At 41.6% G+C, this 6,516-nt stretch overlaps 1 long non-coding RNA gene across 1 annotated transcript; it reads left to right on the top strand.

Annotated features, from left to right (window-relative positions):
* The first annotated feature begins 1,990 nt into the window (after positions 1-1,990).
* LOC119285636 lies at positions 1,991-4,710 on the top strand. The gene is made up of 3 exons (XR_005139580.1): positions 1,991-3,336; positions 3,430-3,564; positions 4,193-4,710. It is a non-coding gene; the product is annotated as an uncharacterized LOC119285636 (long non-coding RNA).
* The last annotated feature ends 1,806 nt before the right edge of the window (positions 4,711-6,516 follow it).

The following is a 6,516-nucleotide window of genomic DNA, read 5'->3' as shown; positions in this document are numbered from 1 at the left end:
CCTTGTTCTTGGACGTGGCAGCACTGTGAGCACCCTCATCGACGGCTGTTCTTCCGCCAGCGTCCACTCCACCACCCGTTTGCTCCAACGGTGGCGGAAATGACGTGGACGGAGCGGCTGCTGCCGAAGTCTTCTTCTTCGGTGGCATGTTGATGAAGGGAATGAAGATCTAGCTCGTGTGAACACCGGATCAGGTTCACACAATCTCGACAGCCCCTACCTGGCGCGCCAAAGATGTCGGGGAAACTGATCCTCGAACACCTATGGGGCCGGCGGACCGGGCCCCTTTTAGTTCGGCAGGGGGCGGAGATCGCACGAAGAGCAGATCGAGGCGAGGCACACGAGCAGTTTACCCAGCTTCGGAGCTCTCCGGAGAGATAACACTCCTACTACTGCTTGTCTGGTTGTATTATCTGGTGTTCTTGCTCTCCAAAGCGAGAGTGTGATGTTCTCTGGGCTACGGATGGATCGAAGCAAACTGTCTCCGGCTTCGAACCTATGAGCCGAACCCCCCCTACGTTGCGCATGGGCCTCCTTTTATACGCTAAAGGGGTCACCGACAGGTGGCAACGCAGAGGAGGGTAAAAACGTAAAAAGCGAGGTAGTTGATACAGTTGCTTGTATAGTGCATCCTGCCTAACCCTGACGGCAGGGGACAAGGGCATTAAATGCCCGTCTGAGTCGCCCGAATAGTGCAGAAAAGGACCGTTAGGGGCGCCACCGTTCGCCACGATGGCGATCTTGTCAGATTCGCATGCCATTGCGCACCGCTAGCTGCACAGCCTCCCGCCACGCACGTCCGGAGAGGCCCCCAGAGCGACACGTTGATGGATGTGCTGGAGCGTGGATGCAGAGTGGCCGCCTGCCGCGGCAAGCGCCTTGCCGCTGTTGTTATCTTGTCGGGTCCGGAAGCTTGTCGCTCGCCGGGCTTCGAGGTACCTTGGTTTGTCTTCCCGGCAAGCTCCTCTTGCCGGGGCCTTGTTGCCTTGCCGAAGCGCGTGGCGCATCGCGGCAAGTTCATTGAAGCGTCTTGGTTGGCCTTCCCGGCAAGCTCCTCTTGCCGGGGTCTTGTCTCCTTAGCCTAAATACTTTGTTCTTGGATGGCTCCAAGGGAACCTTGGGGGGATCTTGGCGATCACCCGGCAAGCCTTTGCCGCGGGGTGCTGCAACTGCCCGTGCACAAGTTCGGGGTACTAGGGTACCCCTATTCTAGTACACCGACAAATATCAATGATCATGTTGTTAGAGTAACTAGCAAAGTGGCCAGCTCGATGCGCGGGCTAGGATTTTATTAAGTTATAAATGTGAGAACATACTAGTTTATCTGTTCGACAATTTTTTATACTCCCTCCATTCCACAATATAGTGCGCTCGCGTTTTCCGAGATTCAACTTTAACCGTAAATTTAATTACCGAGACCGACTGCGGCGGGAGCAAAAATCATACCACTGAATTCGTATTTTCAATATGAATTTAGTGATATAATTTTTGTCCCCGCCGCAGTCGGTCTCGTTGGTTGAATTTACGGTAAAAGTTGGATCTTGGAAAGTGTGGGCAAACTACATTGTAGAACGTAGAGAGTACCAAATATGATGCCATTTCAAATATATAACTCTTGCAAACATAGTCTTGTTTTTGGTACATTTGGGTTTTCGTCGATATATATATGTATGTATGATCCCTTCATCCCTTACTTGCTAATTATGCATGTCATGCTAACTGTATTTTTTTGGCGAGATATGCTAACTACATTTACATCTTTCTTTTACATTTTTATTATGTTGCTTATATATTGTATAAATTGATAAAACCTATGTTGGTGGGTATGTGCTCCCATGATCACTTGATTTAGTTAAGAGACGTGCCCTCGGTAGTATCAATGGTGGCTTATATTTTCACGTCACATAATTTGCTCTCACAGTGTATAGAACATAATCGGTTTCATGGGCCCACCAGTATGATTGTTCACTTTCCCCATTTTGTAGTCTCCTGGACTTCTCTGTTCTCTCCACCCACTCATATTTTCACACAGTGACAATGTTCCTCTTGCCCGATCCCCATTCTCCTTTCCTTATTCTCTCCGCTCACCCAAAAATTGCTGCTCCTCCCATCAACTTGCTCTCTTGTTCGCTGCCTTTAGGTTCCTCGTCCTCACCTCAAGCCACTCCGCAACTGGTGCTGCCACAGCGACAGTATCTGGTTTCCATCTTGGGTGTGAGGATGGCGGCGAGGTTCTCTTCCCCAAGCGCGCAAGCAAGAGCGTTGTCGCTCTTTCCACTCGAGGCAGCTCGGGACATGGTCCTCATCCTCCACACCGACATCATTCTTCGAAGGTCGACCTGCAGGTCCCTATTTTTTGTTTTCCCAACTCTGTCATATTTCCCCCTTTTGGTTGAGTTACTTTCCCTACATAAACATAAATCCTAATTAGTAGAAGTAAGATATTGTTTCATCTCTGGCTTAAGCACTTTATTTCTCCTTGTGGGAATGGAAAAATATTTTTTGCTTTAGCCACAATGCATGCATACGTGTTATACTTAGCTATAGATAGAACAAAATGTAACATGTTTTTGTGATTTCATAGAGCAATTAAAATTAGCCACACTCAAAGATAATGTGTGAAATGCAAGGGCGTCCGAACTTTATAACCACTTGTTTTATGGTAAAATGTGTGAGATACAACTTTACTACATCAAAACCACCGAGTTAATGAAGGTAAGTTTTCATGCTTTGAAATATTTGAGCTGCACATAGATAGCAGAACTGATGTGCAAATCATAAGCAAGGTACATAATGTTGCTTCCTGTATACTGCAATACCAGTTGTGCATTCTTAAAATTTAGAAATTGAACTGAGAACTGTAACTAAATCAAATGGATGATAACCTGCATAAGGGTGAAACTTTGTGGAGATTTTCTTACTTCGCATAGATCAAAGTTTCTCCTTTGTGTGTAGCCGCAAAGTCTGGCACATCTCCATTTATGATTGGAGGTTGTATCTTTTTCTTGTCTTGAAGTTCCATTCTCCTTCCAATCTTGCCATTTTTGTTGATTGTCTTGAATTGCATCAATAAGATAACAATTTAAAATACGTTTTATCGTTGAAGCTAAAATCAATTAGGAACCTCCAACGCCTAACTGGAACTGTTGCATTTTTTGTTTTAATTTTGTTGTGATAGCACACACAAAATATTCATCATTAGTAACGGATCACCTTGTTGGATTACATATATGTTTTGTTTTAACCATCTTGGCAGGTTTCTAACCTTCCTTGTTATGTGGCCCATCTTTTCTTTTCATTGTTGATTCCTGCACATTAGAGAGTGCAAATATAAAGGTAAAGCTCTCTTTTCAATCCAATGAAATGCAAGCTCTTTTGTGTTTTCTTGAAAAAATCAAATAAAGCTAATTATAATATTATTACAAACAGTGGTGGACCTAGAGATCGTGCTTTGCTGTGGCGATGGACGACGATAAATATCATGGCGGTGCTCCAGCTGGTCATTGGACATGGGGAGTACCCTTCTCGGCCGCTTGAGACATTGACCGGCTGCCCCGCTTGATGGTGGGTGTGCTACTATTACAGATTAATGCTCAAGTTTATGAATATTCATTATTTTTATTACTTCTCACCCTATAAATATTTTTTTGGTCGTACAAGTAAAGGAGATCAATTTTCGAGACTGGTGATTTGCAGAAATCTTTAATGATAAAGAGGAACTTAAGTTTTTATCATCATGTGAATACACAAATATCGTGAGTATTTTTTAGTAGAAGCCGACCGAAGCAATCCTACCTGATTAATGAGGTCCTCCCTCCGTTCCAAAATGGATGACCCAACTTTGTACTAAAGTTAGTACAAAGTTGGGTCATCTATTTTGGAACGGAGGGAGTACTTTATTAGACAAAATTACTGAGGTACTCATGCAAAGTATTATGTGAACCATTATCTAATCTACAAACTCCAAGTTATTACCATACTGCACTGTCATGTGCTTCTTAATGGATTTGAGGCCTATTGAAGCCATCCCACAACCCAAAATATAGTAGAGGATCACGCTAGAATAATATTTTAGTTTAGCACTACCCAGAGTAATTGAGGGTCTCCATTTGTTTTTCATTTTTTTGTGGGGGTATAGTGGGCTACATCCTCTCATTACCCATTAATAGGTCTGATCTATAGTTTCATGCAGATCGTACATACTGGAGGTGATCTAGTTGTTCAACGGAGCCGGCTGGTGCCCAATGCCGAAGTGCCACTGGTTGGAGGAAGTTGACCTTAAAGTGTTGTTCAATGGAGGAAGATGATGTACAAGGTTGTTCGGATGCCGAGAGGTTTTTTATATGCATGCGACCATGAGATTTTGGTCCTATCTAGAGATATTCTGTTTGGAGAGATCAAATCTCTGCAAATTTCTGAGAGTTTGGATTTGTTTGGAGGGATGGCATCTTTGTATAGTTTTTTTTGTGGGCAGGATCTTCAGAGTTTGGTCATGTTTCTTACCCTGTACGCCCTATTTTTTTTATTATATGGGATGGTTTGATCACTCGTGGGATGGTGCAGCCTGTTTTTTATTAGTTGATGGTCCAGCTTATCATGAGTTTCTGTACAGGTCCAACCTGTTATGGTCTCACGTGCGAGAAATCTGACCCTGCTTGTAACATTTTTTATTTTTATTATGGATCCAATTTGTTATGATCTAACATTACGGGGCCACCTGATTAATGAAGATCTTCTCACATTATGGGGCCACTTGTTTTATGAAGATCTAACGGTCACACATTGTTGATTGGAAATAGGTACATATAATTAACGGAAATGTTAATGCCCACATGTGTGGGCGTTTGCACATCGCCCACACGCCAACATCAGCAGAATTTTTTTTGGTTTTCAGCTTAAAAATGTTGTATCTCCTAAATAAAAAAGCAAACTAAAAATCCGTTCTCATCATTAAATCCGTCTCGACGAGATCTTAAAAACTAGACCCCATGTTGATATGTTTCGACGATTTTTTTTGTCAGAAGTTGCCACGATATTTACACTGCAGTTGCCATAGGGCTTAAACTAAAGTTGCCATATGGCAATTTTAGTTTGTAGATCATGGCAATTTTAGTATTTTGATGATGGCAACTCCAGTACTTTGACCATGAAAATTATTTTTTGTATGAACCATGACAATTTTACGTGCATGTATCATGGCAATTTTAGTTTATGGTTCATGGCAAGTCTAGTTTCTTAATTTCCCATTTTATAAATGTCAAAATTTACTTTTAAATGTAGAAGAAAATAGCTGAAACATATCATGCCAACTTCAGTGCAAACATCATGGCAATTCATATGCAATAGACATGGCAACTTTTAATGAAAAAAAAAATTCACCAAAACATATCAACATGGGATCTAGTTTCGAAGATCTCATCGTGAGGGATTTAATAGTGAAAACGGATTTTCAATCGGATTTTTCGTTTAAGAGATAAAACATTTTAAAAACTGAAAATCCAAAAAGATTCCTACATGCATGCATGCGATGATGTGGCAATCTGTTTACATTAGAGACGTGTGGTGCGTCTTCCTTCCTGCCACAGTTAGCGCGACCCATAATTAAAGGTCGGATGTTTCTAATTATTGTGGGATTTTAAGCTAATTATCTTTATTATGGTTAACCCATCAAGTACTTTTTATATAAAAATAGATGACTAGAGGAGGTAGAATGACTCAGGAACCACTTTATCCTGAGAGACACCCAAAAAGAATTGAACAAGACTCTCAAAGAGTTAACACTGATGCGCCTAGTCCTTCTAAAAAGAAAAAGAAGAAGAAAAACAATAGGACTTTGCATGCCTCTAGTGAACCTAAAGTAGAAAAACCTCCTGATAATGATAAGGAAGTTTCTATCTCTGATGCTGAGACTCAATCTGCTAGTGAACACTCACCTTCTGATAATGAAAAGATAATGATGAGGTTCATGAAGACACTCAAACAAATAATATAGAACCAGACAATGATGTTGAGATAGAGGCGGCAGTTGATCTTGATAACCCACAACCAAAATAATAAAAGATATGATAAAAGGGACTTTGTTGCTAGAAAACATGGCAAGGAAAGAGAACCATGGGTTCAAAAACCTGTGCCCTTTCGACCCAAGTCAACTAAAAAGAAAGATGATGAAGAATTTGAACGCTTTCTGAAATGATTAGGCCAGTGCTTTCGCGTACTCGCTTGACTGATATGTTTAAAATGCCTCCTTCTGCAAAGTACATGAAAGACATCATCGCAAACAAAAGAAAAATACCGGAAGCTGAAATCTCCACCATGCTGGCTAATTATACTTTTAAAGATGGAGTACCTAAAAAACTTGGAGATCCAGGAATCCCCACTATACCTTGCTCCATCAAAACAAACTATGTCAAAACTGCTTTATGTGATTTAGGAGCTGGTGTTAGTGTTATGCCCTTCTCTTTATATAAAAGACTTGATTTGAATAAACTCACACCTACTGAAATATCTTTGCAAATG

Source organism: Triticum dicoccoides, chromosome 4A, assembly GCF_002162155.2.
Source record: "Triticum dicoccoides isolate Atlit2015 ecotype Zavitan chromosome 4A, WEW_v2.0, whole genome shotgun sequence".
Lineage (NCBI taxonomy): Eukaryota > Viridiplantae > Streptophyta > Magnoliopsida > Poales > Poaceae > Triticum > Triticum dicoccoides.
This window is presented reverse-complemented; position numbering and strand designations above follow the sequence as displayed.